We start from the raw sequence: 18,813 nt of genomic DNA, 5'->3' as shown, positions 1-18,813 counted from the left end.
CTATTATTGCTCGTCTCACATTCGGTTCTTATAAGTATATTTCTAGTAACACATGATCTCACTCATCTAGGGGAAAAGATGAACAACATAGACAGATGAACAAGAACAGACCCAGAAACAAGGAGGCATCGATCGGACTGTCGGGCCTCAGAGGGAGGGTAAGGGAGGGTGCGGGTAGGGGGGAAAGATCAACCACAGGACTTGTGTGCATGCATACGAGCCTAACCAATGGTTAAGGACAACAGGGGGTGGGGCATCCGTGGGGAGGGGTGTGGGATGGGAATGGGGAGATGAGGACAAATATGTGACACCTTAATCAATAAAGAAATTTTTTAAAAAATGAAAATTAAAAAAAATAAAAAATAAATAAAAAAAGCAGGGCTCTGGAGTCAGACTGCCTGAGTTTCCATCCTGGATGGCTTACCAGGTGTGTGACTTCAGAAAAGTGACTTAGCCTCTTTCTGAACCTCTATTTTCGTTTCTATAATAGAATCTAGCTGCTGTGAGAATGAAGTAAGAGAAAAACATAAAACACCAGATAGTAAGTACTCTTAAAAAAAAAAGAAAAAAAAAAAGAGGTGTGCATTCTATTATCTCCACTTTACAGATGAGAACATTGAGGCTCAGAGATGTTAAACAACTTGCCAAAGTCACATTGATTGGTTAGGGCATAGATAGGTTTGGAATCCAGGAATGTCTGAAGCCAAAGTCATGGTCCAGACAACTCTACTCATCCAGAAGACTTGTTACCAGGTTTGCTGGTTTCTGAGAGGACCTCTTTAGAGCTTAGTTTCTTTCACATTGAATCCTGACTTGGACCTTAAGGCCATTGCTATGGCAACATTCTATGACTACTTTCTATGTTACAGTGATGCTGTGTAGTTTGCATCTTGACTTTCTTGGAGTAAAATGCTATGGATAAAGAAGAGCAGTAATTTTTTTACAGAAAAAATTAACCAAAGTCTACCTATTCCCCTTATCTGCTATGAGAACAGTTATGCTCCAGTGACCACAGCTCTGATCTCTTTTTATCTCACATCTGTTGTCCAAAGCTGGGGATCTTAGCTAGGACCTAGTTGGGTAGGGAGAGTTCATAGGCAATTTGCCAAGTGAATCGGTACCCTCAAATAACACAGCTCTGATTTTAGTCCCTTCCTGGATCTTCTGCCTGTCTGAACCATCCTACTGTTTTCCGTCCACTCTCTTGCTGTCTGCTCCATGTCTCTTTTCCCATTACCAGAGTTGATCTTCTTCCAACTTTTCATGCTGTCAAACAAAAAGGGGAAAAATATTAATTTTTAATAATAAGAGACCTCAAAGTGGAAGAAGGCTTAGGCAAGGTGTCAGTGAGTAGAGAACTCCAGTACCACTTGAGAGACAAACAGCTGTACCACAGATACACACACATATGCAGTTCTTGGCTACTACAACTGAATCAGAGGCCAGCACTAGTCTTCTTCTATTTTTAAATTAAAAGGATTCTTTATTTTAAATGTATATAGTGCCATAATTCATCAAAAAATTTATAATAGTTAACCACCTCTTAAATATCATTGTAGAAACAATGCGTGGATTCAGTCAGTTTGTTTAAAGTTAACTGTATGCTATGAAGTATTCTAAGAGAGGAAATCATGACACGTTCCATTCCATTAAAGGGGATTAAAAAGAATTATAAGCTAATTTGGATAGCCCTAGCAATTTCCTGGGTATTATCCTTCTGTATAAACCTGACTCTTTATATTAAAACCGTATTCTGGTTTCCTACCATTAAGTAAGAAATTCCTTAACAGAGGCCTAGAAATGGCCTTACTGTCACGTACTTCTTCACCTCCAGATGGTCACTTGGTGCTCTGATGTAGACAGTATAGAACAGTGATGGCGAACCTATGACACGCGTGTCAGCACTGACACATGTAGCCATTTCTGATGACACGCGGCCGCATGCCGAGGATGAAACATTTGCTGCTCCGGAGGATGAAACATTTGCGACTACAGTCTTGGAGTTAGTTTTTTCCTCAAAGTGACACACTCCCCGAGTTATGCTCAGTTTTTTGGCGAAGTTTGACACACCAAGCTCAAAAGGTTGCCCATCACTGGTATAGAATGTCTGCTATTTCACCTCTGTTAATCTTGCAAGGAAGACAAGCATTCCATTCCATCCCTTGCCTCCATCTTGACCTTCCAAATGCCACTGCTGTGAGGAGGAACCATCACAGATTGCCATAGCAACATAGCCTTTGTGACTCAGTAGATCAACCACTTTCAGGCACTGTCCAACTGATACCTGGTACAGTTGATTATTCCTCCCAAAGGTCCACTGCTGGGATCCTCCCAACCCATGGCACTTCATGAGTCGGGATGGGTCACATGATCGAGTTTCTGACATCCAAGCAAAGGAGATTACTTAAAATCAATTCATGCTCTTCATTATAAATCTAGATCTAATTTGGGTCACTGTAGTCACATGCCTTAAGCACTACTAGGCCTCTCTTCTGACTTGGGCGGCTCTGAGCCACCAGACATTTGCCAGTCTGGTGGTGATAAAGCCTTCCATGCTGAAGGGTTTTGGGGTGTTTTGGCCCTCTGTTGATAAAAATGGGTTGCTGGGGTTTGGCATTGGGCCCAGATATCTGCATCTCTAGGTAAATGCTATCCAAATGCCATTTAAATAATTTACAACCCAACTTCTTCCTCAATTCAACACACTCACTGACATTTCCATAGCTTCTTGTCCTCAGGTCAGGTCTTAAGGAAAAATACTGCTCCTTATATTCCTCCAACCAAATGTGTTCCAGCCTCAAGGAGTTGTGTCCTGGCCTTCAGAGGAACCATAGGGTCGCCTTTTCCAGAAAACGTGTCTGACTCTGGAGCAAGGGATAATGAAGAGCTTACCCCACACATCCAAATCTGAAATGATCTTTCCAAGTTTTCTCCTTCCCAGATATCCATGCTGCTGTCATACTGCCCGAGTTCACTAAGTAGCTTCTATTCATGGGAAACAATCCTTCATGCGGTAGCTCCTTCTGGTCCTCCGAGCTCAGAAAGGAGAACAAGATCCCATTTGAAGTGCAGTCCCCAGTTGAACCCTCCACGTACCACAGGGGATGAGCTGTAGGCCAGCGTGTCTGCACTGATGATATCGATCACCAGACACACGACCCTCCATGGTCCTCTCGGATGGCAGCCAGCAAGGCCTGCAGCCATGTTACATTCACTTCACAGTGGCTGTCCAGGAACACCAGGACTTCTGCTGCATGAGCTGCTCCTAACATTCTTCCTTGAATTAATCCCTCACGCTTTGTATTTCTTATTAATTTAATTTTTCCAGGGAGGTTATTTGACAAATTCATCTAATTCTCCTTTCAAATCATCGAAGTCACTGTTGTCATCCACGAGGATGATTTCATGGAGAAGCCGGGCTGGTGTGTGGTCCAGGATGCTGTGTACAGTCCGCAGCAAAGCAGACAAGGCTTCATTGTAGAAACAAATAACAACACTAGTGCCTGGCAGGTCTGTAGGACATGCCTTGTCTTTACATGCTACATTCCTTGTATCTGGCACATCTCTGTGGTAGCCCAAGTGGTTGCTAATGAGCATATTGAAGGCATGCTTCTGATACCCCAAGTCTCTCAATTCCTGATCATGTTCATTAAAAATCATACCCAACTCAGAAGAGAATTTCATGTTGCCTTTTTCTGCATCTTCAATATGATTACCACATCATCAATCTTGTTTGCTTTGAACTGTAATTCTAATATTCAACTTGGACCTTGGGAGAAATGAGGATAGATTTTTGGGGGGGAATGGCTCATGGGGCCCAGACCCCTTGATGGGCACATTCTTAAAGTGGCCGAGTCACTTCACTGAAGTTAAAATAAACAAAAAGCAAAACCGTCCAGGTCACAGATGTAAGGCATCCATAACAGAAATATCGAACTGTGATGCTTCCCATTATAGACCTAGCATAGCTGAAGGGCCATTTTCAGCTTCCTAGAGCAAAAGCTGCTGGAGCCATAAACTTGTGATGGTGGCTGGGTATGAACTGTCATGAGAGTTCAAAACCAGGAATGCAGTTTTGGGGGGCTGCTTCACTTCTGTGGGCTTTACCTCCAGGAACCTGACCGGGTCCTCAAGGTGAAGGTGAAGATCCCAGAAAGATCCTCTGGTGAATCCCAGCGCCGGCAATGCAGGATCCCGGGATCTCTGGGACTCGGGCTGTGGCAGCTTCCCTCCCACCACAGCCCAGGTCCAGCAGCACTAGCTGCCGCAGGGCAGAACACCCGGGAGAAGATGCCAGGTGGGGTAGCGACCACAGGTTGGCCCAGGCTTCTGGCGTGCTCATCCAGTGCCGGTGCCACAGCCTCTACCATCTTCTTTCTTTTTTAACTTTTAAAAAACTTACAGTTGACATGCCCTGGCCAGTGTGGCTCAGTTGGTTGGCTCAGGTTGCCAGTTTAATTCCCAGTCATGGACACATGCCCAGGTTAGGGCCTGATCCCTGGTAGGGTGTGTGCAGGCAATAGCTGATTGATGTTTAACTGTTCCATTGATGTTTCTCTCTCTCTCTGCCCCACATCACCCTTCCTCTCTTTCTAAAAATCAATAAAAAGATTTTTTTTAATTACAGTTGACATACAATATTATGTTAGTTTCAGATTTATAACCCATGAGCTGACATTTATATAACTTACAAGTGATCACCCTGATAAATCTAGTACCCATCTGACACCGTATATAGTTATTACAATATTATTGACTATATTCCCTATGTTGAACTTTACAGCCCCATGACTATTGTGTAACTACCAATTTGTACTTCTAAATCCCTTCACCTTTTTCACCCATTCCTTCAACCCCTATTCTATCTGGCAACCATCAAAATGTTCTCAGTATCTGAGTCTTTTTCTGTTCTGCTTGTTCATTTATTGTGTTCTTTAGATTCTACATGTAAGTGAAATCATCTGGCATTTATCTTTCTCTCTGTGGGCTCTTTAAGAGGAACACTTGGGACTCCAGCAGCCCTCCGTCACACTTGGCCACAATCCCCACTGGTTTTTACAGCCAGAAGTTATGGGGACTTTTCTTCCCAGCACTGGAACCCTGGGCTGGGGGGCTGGGTGTGGGGCTTCTCAGGGTGACATTTTTTTTTAAACATATTTTATTGATTTTTTACAGAGAGGAAGGGAGAGGGATAGAGAGTTAGAAACATCAATCAGCTGCCTCCTGCACACCCCCTACTGGGGATGTGCCTGCAACCAAGGTACATGCCCTTGATCAGAATTGAACCTGGGACCCTTCAGTCCGCAGGCCGACGCTCTATCCACTGAGCCAAACCGGTTAGGGCTCAGGGGGACTTCTGCAGCTGAGATATCCCTCCCGATTTTTAACTGCCACATGTGGGTGTGGGACCACCCCTTTTCCCATCTCCTCCCCTTCTTGCAGTCTGGATGTTGATTCTTTATAGCCTTAGTTATAGACTTCTGTTCAGCTAGATCTCTGGCGGGTCTGAATGATGGTTGTTCTGTAGTTTCATTGTAATTCTGATGTGGTTGTGGGAGGTTTCAAGTACCACATTTACCTACCTGCCATCTTGACTGGAAGTACCAGCACTAGTCTTCTGAAGCAGCAGCAGTTTGACCTTCAGGGGTGGTAAGGACAGAAAGTACTCAAGCAATTTCATTTTTATACATCCAGGTACATTTTTTAAACCTTTCTACTTGCTCAATATATTCTTTTAAAATTATAGAACTAGGTTTTAAAGTTTTATGTACTATTTAGTGTATGATAAATATTTCAACAGTACAAAGGGTGTACTATAAATAATGAAATCTCTTTTCTCTTTTCCCAATTCCACTTCTCAAAGGCAATCACTGTAAACAATTTCTGTTCTTAACTCTTCTGGTGGTTGCCATTATATTCTTACACACTCTTAGGTCTCTAGTTAATGATTTATCAACTTTAGATGATTTATTTTATTCTGCTTTGGAAGATGAAGATTTTTAGTGCCTTTCACCACCTCCTTCTTTTCCTTGTTCCTGTCATATCTTCTTGATCAACTGGTTTCTGGACAAGGTGGAAACATGTTTGAGTTTCAGATAATAATGACTGCCTTTTGTCAAAGTCCTTATTCTTGCCAGAAAGGTAATGTGCTAACACATGATATATGATAACTAGAGGCCTGATGCACGAAATTCATGCAAGGGGCTCGGCCCTCACAGCCCCACCTGCCTCTGCTGCCTTGTGGCCCCGTAGCCCCGCCCTTCAACCCACTGGTCGTTCCAGAAGGTCATTTCAGAAGGTGGTTCCGCTGTCCGGTCTAATTAGCATATTATCTCTTTATTATATAGGATTTCATTAATCTTCATACCCATGCTAGTAAGTAGGCACTATCCCCATTTTTACAGGTAAGGAAATAGAGGTTTTGGCTAGTTATGCCGCTTGCTCAAAGTCCTGTAGTTGATAATTAGCACAGTTAGATTTAACCTGGATTCTCTAACACTCAAGCCCACATTCTTCAGCATTACTGCCCTAGAACAGTGGTCGGCAAACTCATTAGTCAACAGAGCCAAATATCAACAGTACAATGATTGAAATTTCTTTTGAGAGCCAAATTTTTTAAACTTAAACTTCTTCTAACACCACTTCTTCAAAATAGACTCACCCAGGCCGTGGTATTTTGTGGAAGAGCCACACTCAAGGGTCCAAAGAACCGCATGTGGCTCGCGAGCCGCAGTTTGCCAACCACGGCCCTAGAACAATAAATTTCTTAAGGCCCTTCTAGTTCCACCATGGTATTTTCTTCTTCCTGCAAGTTATGTGTTTGTATCCACTTTTATAATATTCTATCTAATAATAGACAAATATGCAAATTGACCACACCTCCGACACACCACAAGCCACACCCACAAGTCACGCCCACCATCCAATCAGAGCGAGTATGCAAATTAACCCAAACCAAGATGGCTACAGCCACAGAGAGCAAGGTTTCCTAGGTAACAGAGGAAGCCAAGCTTTCCGCCTGCCCTTGCCAGGCCTAAGCCTCCACTCAAGCTACAAAGTTTTAATTATAGAAGGTAAACAAATTCAAACAAATGGCGGCAGAAAGGAGCTTGAGAGAGCAGGCCAGGGTTGCCGCCGGCAACAGGGGAAGCAAAGCTTTCCGCACACCCTGGCCGGGCCCACCTGCTTAAGGCAACAAAGTTCCAATTATAACCCCAACACAAATAGCTACCAGCCTCGGAGGGAGCCCCAGGCTTGGCTCTGCTCCAGGCTACAAAGTTTCAATTTTAGAAGGAAAATAAATTCCAGATACCAGGGCCTCCGCTTGCGTTGCCAGGGGGCGTGGCCCGCCTGCAAACCACCACAGGCCCCTCGCTCAGGCCACCCCACGCCCCAAGGGAACCCCCACCTGATCCTAGAAGCCCTTCAGGGCAAACCAGCTGGCCCCCACCCCTATACCAGGCCTCTATCCTATCTAATAAAAGAATAATATGCAGATTGATCATCACTGCAACTCACAATATAGCTGCCCCCATGTGGTCAAAGATCCTGCCCCCATGTGGACACAAGATGGCCACCACAAGATGGCCAGCAGGAGAGGGCAGTTGGGAGGCACCCAGCCTGCAAGGGAGGGCAGTTGGAGGTGATCAACCCTGCAGGAGAGGGCAGTTAGGGGTAACCAGGCCGGCAGAGGAGGGAAGTTGGGGGCAAACAGGCTGGCAGCAGAGTGGTTAGGGGCAATCAGGAAGGCAGGCAGGCAAGCAGTTGGGAGCCAGCAGTCCTGTATTGTGAGAGGGGTCCCTGATTGGAGAGGGTACAGGCTGGGCTGAGGGACAACCCCCCTCCGTGCACGAATTTCGTGCACCGGGCCTCTAGTACAGAAATAAAATACATGACCATTATGACAATGATATCATAAAGAATAGGGGAGGGGAAATGGAAGGTTATATAGTTCCTCATAGATACATTTGTTATTTTGTGCAAGACATTCAGTTATCTTTTAAATACATTAAAAACTAAGGAAAAATATTTTTATATATACTCAAATATTTACCATTTCTAGCACTCTTCATTCCTTTGTGTGATCTAAGTATGTATGTGGTATCATTTTACTTTAGCCTGAGGAACTTTTAAAAACATTTCTTGTGGAGTAGATCTGCTGGCATCTAATTCTGTTAGTCTTTGAAACATGTCTTTATTTCTCTTTTGTGCTTTAGGGATATTTTTATTGGATATATAATTATAGGTTGATAGTTTTTCTTTCAACCCTTTAAAGATCTTTTTTTTTTTTTAAATATATTTTATTGATTTTTTACAGAGAGGAAGGGAGAGGGATAGAGAGTTAGAAACATCAATGAGAGAGAAACATCGATCAGCTGCCTCCTGCACACCCCCTACTGGGGATGTGCCCGCAACCAAGGTACATTCCCTTGACCGGAATCGAACCCAGGACCCTTCAGTCCGTAGGCCGACACTCTATCCACTGAGCCAAACCGGTTTTGGTCCCTTTAAAGATCTTGTTTCATTTTCTTCTGACTTGTATTGTTACTGAGGAGATGTCAGTGATTTTCTCATCTCTTTTCTTTGTTTTCTCTGGCAACATTTTATCATTGATTTTTATCAGTATGCATTGGTATAATTTATCGTTTCCTCTGTGTTTATCCTCTTTGAAGATCATTTTGCTTCTTGGATCTCTGAGTTGATATTTTCATCAAATATGGAAAAATTAGCAGCCGTTATTTACTCAGATATTTTCTCTGTCTCCCCTACTATATTACCTCCCTAATTTTTGAGGCTCCAATTATACAAATGTTAGACTGCTTGATTTTGTTTCACAAATCACTGATACTTTATTAATTTTTAAATCTTTTTTCTCTGTGCCTTTATTTGGAAAATTTTTATTTTCTGTTTTCAAATCCACTTTTCTCCTTCTGTGGTTATTCTAATTTTCTGTCAAGCTCATCCAATTAATTTTTCATTTGAGGTATTATATTTTCACTTTTAGAAGTTCCATTTGGCTGAAACCGGTTTGGCTCAGTGGATAGAGCGTCGGCCTGCGGACTCAAGGGTCCCAGGTTCGATTCCGGTCAAGGGCATGTACCTTGGTTGCGGGCACATCCCCAGTAGGGGGTGTGCAGGAGGCAGCTGATCGATGTTTCTCTCTCATTGATGTTTCTAACTCTCTATCCCTCTCTCTTCCTCTCTGTAAAAAAATCAATAAAATATATTTTTTTAAAAAAAAGAAGTTCCATTTGGTTCTTTTTCAGAGTTTCCATTTTTTCCTCATTGATTTCATGTTTTTCTTTAAGTTCTTGGACATTTATAATAACAGTTTTAAAGTCCTTATCTGTTTTCCATTGTCTCATTAATTTCTGGATCTATATATTGACTAATTTTTCTCCTTGTTATAGATCACATTTTTCTACTTCTTTTACTGTCTAGTGGTTTTTTTATTGGATTCTTGACAAAGTCTGGATATTGTTATCTTCCTTTAAGAAGTGTTGAGCTTTGTTCTGGCCTGCAGTTAATTTGCTGTGGATCAACTTGATCCTTTCAAAAGCTTGACATTAAGGTCTTCTAGAATGGGTCTAGCTTTAACTCTATGGTTTAGTTATTTTTATTCATAATATCTGGACTTTTGGGGATTTCTAATGAATGTCCTGGGTGTTTAATGAAGACTCTCCACTTCGGTTCATCAAAACTGAGAAGTTTCCAAAATTTTGTGAGTTCCACAGTTGTTCATTTCATAGCTCCTGAAAGCTGTTCTTTTCCCAATAGATTCTTTTTCCCACTACACTGTGGTGTTTTACCTTATGATGAGTACAGCCTAGAATTGAAGATATCCCTGTGCTATGCAGATTTCTGGGGCTCGTTCTTTGCATTGAAATTCAAGTTATCTCAGTCACACTAAACTAAAATTTCTATCTTTAATTTCTATCTGAGTAAGATTGTTATGCTTTGCTTGGGTTCCTTCTCTCTGTGCCAGAATGTAAGTGCCTTTTATATCTAAAGCTGGGGCAATTGTAGAATTTATCTCATTTGTTTCACTTCTCTCCGAAATTACAGTGTTGTAAAGACTGTTGTTCAGTGTCTCTAACTAGATATTTTTATTGTTTTGTCCATATTTATTTGTATTTTATTTATGGCAGAGGGACTAGACTAATACCAGTTACTCTGTCACAACCTGAAGTGACAGTCCTCTATCTTCAGAGTTTTGATCTAATGAAATGAATATCCCTTTTGTGATAGTTATGTTGAAAGCTCAGAAATTGAGATGTTCTTATCAAAGAGCAAGGACACTTTGGGTTTTGATTCCATGAATATATGCACAGTTACCAGCAACATCTTGAGTCGTCAGCCAATAAACAACTAAGTCTCCCATACCTTCTGAAACCCACCAACATATTTCACTCTATCATTGGTGGATTAGGTTCAACTACTTGCTTATGCCATACTTTTACTTTACTTTAGATGATATTCTTCAATGTTACTACTTAACAGATAGGACCATGTGCCAAAAATATTTTTTTAGAGTAACATCTTATCGACATAGAACAGTCATACAAAAAAAAAGCACGAATTATAGGTGTACAGCTGAATGCATGATCATAATTTGGACACACACATGTAAACAACATCCAAATCAAGAAACAGAATATAATCAGTTCTCCATAAGTCCCTTATTATGTTTCCTCCCTATCCTTATACCCCTTCCAAAAGTGACTACTATTCAGATTTCTAAAACTATATATTAGTTTTGTTTTTAAACTTCAGATGATTGAAATTATACAATAATTGCTCTTTTGGTATGGCTTTTTTTACTCAATATTATATTTCTGATATCCATCCTTGTTACTTTGTATAGTTGCAGTTGATTGAGTCTCTTTACTGTATGACATTATATTGTATGAATATGCCATACATCAACATTGACTATTACAAGGAGCACCATTCATTTATATTTATAGTGTCTCTTACCCATTTGATATATTTCTGTTGCAGAACCCTGGAGAGACTAATGGATCTGAGTTCCAAATGTGTTATATGATACTCTCTCTGTATTGAACTCTAGAACTCAAATTCATATTGATTCACAAATATTTGTCAACTGTGTACTATGTGGCAGGTACCAGTCTAACCACTAGGGCTGGGGACCCTTGAGGATTTTGCAGAATACTGAGAAGGGGTAGACAGAGGAGTAGATAATCACAGTATACTATAGTAATGTTAGAGAGAGCCATAACTAGGACCTGTTAAAATTAAATTATGTAATTTTTTAAACATTCAGTTTTTTACAAAAGGCTGACTCCGCCCTTTTTAGGGGCCCAATCTTCGGGGATTTCCAGAGGTGCCTTTACAGATAATTTAGACAGATTAGAAAGATTAAAGAGAGCCATTCTTTTCAAAGGGTCTCAATGTTCAGTCAATTGAGAAGATCCTATTATGCAGTGTCATTCCCACAAGCTTTTCTTCCATCTGTTCCCCTTAAATGATCTCATTCCTTTTCATTTGTCACCTATGTCCTCTCTCAACCAGCTCATCCATTCCTTGTGCATTAACTACCACTGATATCTGTCCATGACCTCCATATCTTTAACCCTACTCTAGTCCTCTCTGTGAGCCCATTTTTAACTACCCTGGTATTTAACTGCCTTTCAGATATCTTGACCAACCCATCAGTTCAACAGGTCCCTAACTCAACAAACTACTGTCTTTATAGTCCTCCGCTTCCTCTCTTTCCTACCCCAGGGCACCACTACCTTTCCTCAGGCTGGGAACCATTTTAGACTCTTTATCCTCCACATCAATCAATAAGGTTTGTTAATTCTACCTTGTAACTATATCTTGAATCTGTCTATTCTCTTTATTTCCATGCCCACTATTCTGATTTAAGCACTTTCTGTTTCTTTCTGGATTATTGCCATTGCCTCCTCACAGATCTTCCTGATTTCAATTTTATTCTTCATACTCATTAATCTTCCAAACCATGATTTGCAATGCAAATCTTATATTATTTTCTAGTTTAAAAATCTTCGCCCTGACAGGTTTGGCTCAGTGGATAGAGCATCGGCCTGCGGACTCAAGGGTCCCAGGTTCGATTCCGGTCAAGGGCATGTACCTTGGTTGCGGGACACATACCCAGTAGGGGGTGTGCAGGAGGCAGCTGATCGATGTTTCTCTCTCATCAATGTTTCTAACTCTCTATCCCTCTCCCTTCCTCTCTGTAAAAAATCAATAAAAAATATATTTTTAAAAAAATCTTCAATGATACTACATTACCCAGAATAGAGCTTCCCAAAACATGTGCCCTAATTGTGTATTGCAATGGATTAACATATGCCAAGGGTGGCCAACGATGGGCTAGTTTTGTTGCCAGTCACAAGAAACTTCAATCTTTTACCCCAGTGTGCCATATGTGTTTTCATTTTCCATATGTGACACAAATGGGAAGGGTAGAAAGGACTGGCTACAAGATTAAGTTCCAACTCCAGACACTTGCCAACTTCTATAGTCTCATCTCCAGCACTCATCCCCTCATACCATATTATCTAATGACTAGAGAGATTGGGCCTAAACCAGCAGTCAGACATCCCTCTCGTAATCCGGGACCGCTGGCTCCTAACTGCTGGCCTGCCTGCCTGCCTGCCTGCCTGATTGACCCTAACCACTTGCCTGCCTGCCTAATCACCCCTAACCACTTGCCTGCCTGCCTGATCACCCTTAATCACTCTGCCTGCTTGCCTGATTGCCCCTAACCACCTCTGCCTTGGCCCCTGCTGCCACGGCTTCATCTGGAAGGATGTCCGGAATGATGTCCAGAAGGTTGTTTGGCTATGTGGTCTAATTAGCATATTATGCTTTTATTATTATAGATTGCTATTTCCTGCCACATGCCCAGCTGTTTTATGCCTACATCATTGCACAGAGTACAAGCTCTTCCATCAGTGTGGAATGAAACCCTCCCTTGCTTTAGCTGGCAAACTTCTATACATGTTTTAAAATGTAAATCAGCCCTGGCTAGTGTAGCTCAGTTGGTTGAGTGTTGTCCCATGCACTAAGAGGTCACCAATCCTGGTCAGGGCACATACTAGGGGTAAGGGATGTGTAGGAGGCAACAGATCCATGTTTTGATGTTCTTATCTCTCCCTCCCTCTCCCTCCTCTCTCTGAAATAAACAAAAACATGTTTGTTTTTAATTAGATCTCTTCTTTTCAGTACAAAATATAGGGTAGCCAAATACCATCCAAACTGTTAATTAAACTTTTGTACAAGAGTTTGATTCACTCTGATGCCTTCACAAGTGACTGCAGTGGCACATTTTGTTAAATAAAATAACCAAATAATCATTTACTAATAAAGCCACAAAACCAATCTGAAAAAATAATGGAAATAAAAATCTGCATGGAAGGCTTCCCTGAAAAGGAGCACTTCATGTCAACAAGCTTCTCTTGTCACCCAGCAACCACTCCTCTGGAGTTCCCTTTAATGGGGGTAATTTCAGTTGGCAGCTGGTGCAACCTTGAAATGATGCTGTTTGTTTTCCTGCTCCCTGATGGGTAGAGGTCACTGCTGATAATAATGTGGTTGCTATTCATTATTATCTGGAGTGTGATAATGGCAGAAATGCCTTGAAATGCTCTTTTTTAATCTTGACATTGATTCTGCATATACAGTTGGGTCACACTACATGCACATTTCAAAGCTTAAAGATATTTATATTTTAGAAATAAAAATGACCAACATGGGTGATCATGGTGGTGAATAAACATTGTTGTACTTTGTCCACCTATTCAAGTAATTAATAAACATCCATTAATCAAACTGCTTGTGTTTGAATCTCAGCTCTACCACTACTAAAGTTGTGTTCTTAGACATGCTTATTAATCTATGATGTATTTGAATCATCTATAAAGTGTGGCTAATAATAGTATTTACCACATAGACTTGTGAGGATTAAATGAGCTCATACAGATAAGGGCCCAGAATGATGTCCGGCACTCATAGTAGCCCTATGTAATCAGTGATTTTGTTTCAGGATTGTGTTCCCTCTTGACAAATCACTCTTCTTCTCCCACCTTCTCTGATTGGATTAGGCACCTCCTGCCATGTGTCTTTCTAGCATGCTGTACTTCCCATGGCTAAACAGCATTTAAATACAATTATAATTGTGTGTTTAATTACCTGTGTCACCCAGTAGCTAGAAGCTCTAGGTGGGTAGAGACTCATCCATATCATTCACCACTGTAACCCTATGTGTTGGTTGACTTGGTCACCTACTGTGCCCAAGCCAAAGCGACCAACTTAACCTACTGGCGAACAAGAAGAAGACAGCAGTTGGCTGAGTTTTACCAGGACTCTTCAGGGACTTTGAGGAGAAAATTGCTGAGTCACAGGCATGCATTTTGAGCAGGGAATAATCTTAACTTGAGGTCTTGCAACATTGCTGCTTGAGCACACAGCTACTGACTCATTCAAGGTACACAGATATTCCTTATCTTTGAACTCTTACTTGCAAGTAATGGGATACACTTGAACTTAGCTTCAGAAAGGACAGGAGGGAGTGAGGGGAGGTATGGAAGGAAATACAAAGTGTACCTTAGAGCTCAAGGGCAGGAGTGCAGCTGTGTGTCCTGCGGGACTGCCATTGGGAGCTAAGGCATCCTCTCATATTCCTCTCTCTTTCCCTCTGGGGCCAGATGGTTCCTTGATGTTAGATCTCTCTGTTCATCTGCTTCTTTCTTCTCTATCTTCGCTCCTCTGTTCAATGAAAGGAAAGTCTCTCAGCTTCTTGGGTTACGTATCCTTCAGTTCCAGCTGCAACCTGAAAATAACCAGCTGGTGCTTAGCTGCCAAGCTTGATTTCCAGGGGAGAATCTGATTGTTCAAATGGAGCCAGCTGTCTCCCTTGATCTAATTTATAACTGCCAGGGATTATCTATTACAAACAAAGTTGCCAGGAGTCCACTCCCATGAGTGAGCAATTCTCTGTGAATAGGGACACTGAGAAATGGGCAGATACTCCAGTAGGTTTTTCCTAAAACAATGTATTTCAAAATGGTCCCCAATGTTATGCAAGGTTGGGTAAGGGAAATAACATCATGGAATATAGAGTACATCTTAGCTATCTAAAAATTACTGCGTCTCACTAGCTTTTGAGAGCTGTCCCTTTAATGGCATTAAAAAACATACAAATACACAAATGGGACTTTATTTAAAATGAACTACACAGTTCTCTGAAAACAAGAGGACACACACTCTGCCTGGAACTCTCTTTCTCTCTTTCTGATGAAGAACTCAAGAAGTTAAAACATTTTTAGCTTTAGATATATAGTTAGTAGGCTTGGTAATTAATGCACGTAGAAAGCTATTGTTCCAGGGATTGGAATGTATGACTGCACCTGCCCTGACTTCAGGAAACTCACAAGCAATTTGACTTTTGTGCCTCAGCCAGGAGAAATGCAAGTGACCAAGACAGTATCTGATCCACTGTGCTCCAGGGAGAGAAAGTCTGTGACCTAGGATACAGATAAAGAGTCACCATCACTGGTCAGCAAATGAAGGGAAGGTCAGAAAATAACCAAATTGCAGCTTTTATCTGATTAACCTTTCTTCCCTATATTCCAACTCACTTACCTACTTTCTCCTGAATTCTAAACCCTTTACCTAGACTTTTCTTCACCTTATAAAAAGGGTCAGCTTGGAATGAGATGTAAGACAGTCTTTTTAGGGTATATAACCCACCCCCTTCTCAGATTGCTGGTCATCTGAACACAGCGCCCATAAATATTCAATCCTTGCTCTGGCTGTTGTGACCCTGTTGGTTGGGCATTGTCCCATCCACCAAGAGGTTGCTGGTTCGATTCCCGGTCCACTGCACATGCCTGGGTTGTGGGCTCTATTCCCTGTGGTTGGTTGATGTTTCTTTTTCTCTGTAAAAATCAACAAAAATATACTTTTTTAGAAAAGATTCAAGCCTAGCCAGCACGGTTCAGTGGTGAATCAGGAGGTCACAGTTCAATCCTCAGTGTGGGGCATGCAGGAAGCAGCCAATCAATGATTCTTTCTCATATTTGATGTTTCTATCTCTCTCTCCCTCTCCCTTTCTCTCTGAAATAAGTAAAAATATATTTAAAAGAATTTAAAAAAAAGATTCAAGCCTGTCTCTGCTTATTGGTTTGGGTAGTGACAGGTATCACAAATGCCAACTTTTCCAGTTTCATTTCTACGTTAGATAAACTCCATACCCATCTTTTAAATATCTGTTTTAGACATTCCCCAGGTGGAGAATATATGTATACTAGAGGCCCGGTGCACGAATTCGTGCACAGGTGAGGTCCCTCGGCCTGGCCAGCGATCAAGGTCTATTGGGGACCGGCCCAAGGTGAGGGACCTTGGGAGGTTGGCCAGCCGGGACGAGGGGCTGTGGACGGTTGGGGGAGGCCAATTAGGCCTGAAATCAGGCTGCTTGGCCGCCGCAGTGTGTGTCATTCCGGTTGTTCTGCCATTCAGTCGCTGGGCTTCCATATATAGAGATATATTTTGCCCCCAGGGAAATTCTTTGGGCAGACCTGGGGATGGGGAGGGCTCTGTATCTAAAAAAAGATGGGCCTCTTGTTGGTGAAGCATGGCTTGTGCTGGCAGTCAGGACCTGATGGGGCAGTGGGAACTTCATTGTGGAGTTGTGGAACTTCTTGCATGCCAGTGGTGACACTTTGCTGGCCAAGCTCTCCTTCATGATCTGGCACTCATGCAACTGCGCTGGTCAGGTCCAGATACTCCTGGTACATCTGCAAATGATTTTACCAAAATCTAAGTGGAGAATGTTTCATGTACAAACTCAGGTTTGCAAAATAAGAGCACTTAGTTTTCTGTAAATGAACTTAATGTCTGTTCTTAGCCCATTTTGATTCGAGTGGTAGACATGTAGTCTTAGTAAATCAGGGATTCCCCTCTTCCCCAGCATTGCATCAAAGTTCTGGGATCTAGTGTTAAAGTACAGGAGAGGGTAACAGGGAGGGGCAAGTGAAATGCCTGGTTTCTGTTTGCTGACATCTGCTAGGAAGTCCTCATTCTCACTTTGTCTTTAGTTGTTAACCCACACAGGTGCCAGTGGAGTCTCTCAGCTCATTGGGTGCTTCTCAGGAGCATGGGGCTCCTGGTGTTCCACATTATGCCAGGCCCACATGAAACCCAGGGGGTGGTTTCTGCCCTTCACTATGCCTGGGTTGCATTCAGAGGAATCATCTACTGTCCCCATACTTAGCAGGGTGTAGGAAACTCCCGTGAATATCCCTTGGGCCCATTTGCCCAGGCCACCACAGATATTTCTAGTCTGAGGTTTTGCCTCCAGGCTCCCCATTCCCCTTCCCAGAAGGTCAAACCTAGAGTTCCTGCTATTTGCCCCTCCCAGGCTCTTCTGGAGGGAAGCAGCTTAGGTCCCCTCTGCATTTAGAAATATTGTAGGCGGCGGGAACAGCACCAGGTGTTAGAATGGTGGGGTCAGGCAGAACCTGGGTTCAGCAACCTCAGTACTGAGTTCTGGCTAGGAAAGAATTCAGAGCCAAGATTCAGACTATAAGAGAACATTTATTTGGAAAATCACGGAGATAGAAGAAGTAATTCGTAGAAGAAATGGACTTAGGAAACAAGTTGTAGAGATGAAGGGCCCTTGGAGCTTGGGAGTGAGGAAGGTCAGGGTAATCTGCCTGGGGGTGGGGTTAGAGGGAGGGGAAAGGGAAAGGCTTGGGTGTGCTCCTGGGAGGGAGAGCTGGCTGGGTCCTCTGTCCTAAGGGTTTTAAGGGTGGAGATTTTAGGGAAGGTCTCAATACAGTATTCAGCAGCTTTCTAGGTGTATCCTTTCAGGGTCTAGATCTCCAGAGCTGAAATTCACCTGAGGCCTAGATGTTATCTCTAGGGGGAAAAGATGGGGGTTGGGGGGATAGGAGGAGGGATCTGAACTACATGACCAGTGATATGCCAGGAGACGAAAGGCGACCCTGGGGGCAAGGTCTGTCACTAGTCTTGCCAGTTTCTAGGCACTCTGGGCTTTCTGCCCTGGTGACCTTCTGTACCTGGCTGTAAATTGCTCAGCCAGTTTGTTCAGCTTTGTCTGTTTCCTCATTCCACTTGCCAAGGAATTTTCCCTAGCTCCTTACTATCCTGTGTCAGTTCTTTTCCAAAGTCTGCTTCGAAGATGGAATTGTGCACCTCGAATAAAATTCCTTAGAACATCAAGTGAAAAACTCAAGGAGAGGAAGAGCTTAGATGGGCAATTCAGGAGTTCTGGAGCCAACTAACTAAATGACATTTCAGAAGCTAACCCATGATTCTTTTCCTAAGTCCTTGCTAATCCTTGGGTCTCCATTTCCCAGTGGCTCCACTCACATCCTGGAGGCAGGATTTCTCCCCTACTCTCCCCCTCCCAACTTCAGCCTCCAAGAACTGGGAACATTTTTTTCTTGGTGAAAATTTGTTAAGTATTTAATATGAAATATGGCCTGTAGGTGTCAGCATCTATCACAAAAAGAGAGATTGCTTAAGCTACCTTTACATTTAAACTCAGATTCAAATTATGTAAAACAAATTAGTTTCCTAATTTATTAATGCTTAGAAAACTGTAATTCCATTGCCAAACTTCCATTTTACTGGATATCTATACAGAAATTATACTTTAACCTCTTTACAATGTATGGAAAAGTTTGAAGATAGAAGCTGCCTGCTTGATAAAAAGATGAAGAAAAAGAACTTTTATTTAATATCAGTTATTCATTGATCCATCAGTCATTTATTGACCATCATGCTCTGTGTTTCCTG

At 42.2% G+C, this 18,813-nt stretch overlaps 1 protein-coding gene and 1 pseudogene across 2 annotated transcripts in view; one reads left to right on the top strand and one right to left on the bottom strand.

Annotated features, from left to right (window-relative positions):
* LOC307112730 (protein FRA10AC1) overlaps positions 1 to 18,813 on the top strand; it is a 509,765-nt gene that overhangs the window by 286,908 nt on the left and 204,044 nt on the right. The window lies entirely within an intron of this gene.
* Positions 1,220 to 3,952, bottom strand: LOC307112728 (polypeptide N-acetylgalactosaminyltransferase 11-like; annotated as a pseudogene). Its single transcript, XR_013815283.1, has 2 exons — positions 1,821 to 3,952; positions 1,220 to 1,266 (listed from the first exon to the last, which is right to left on the bottom strand). The product of XR_013815283.1 is annotated as a polypeptide N-acetylgalactosaminyltransferase 11-like (transcript).

Source organism: Cnephaeus nilssonii (assembly GCF_951640355.1).
Source record: "Cnephaeus nilssonii genome assembly, chromosome: 16".
Lineage (NCBI taxonomy): Eukaryota > Metazoa > Chordata > Mammalia > Chiroptera > Vespertilionidae > Cnephaeus > Cnephaeus nilssonii.
Note: the sequence above shows the minus strand (reverse complement) of the source record. Positions and strands in the feature narration are given on the sequence as shown.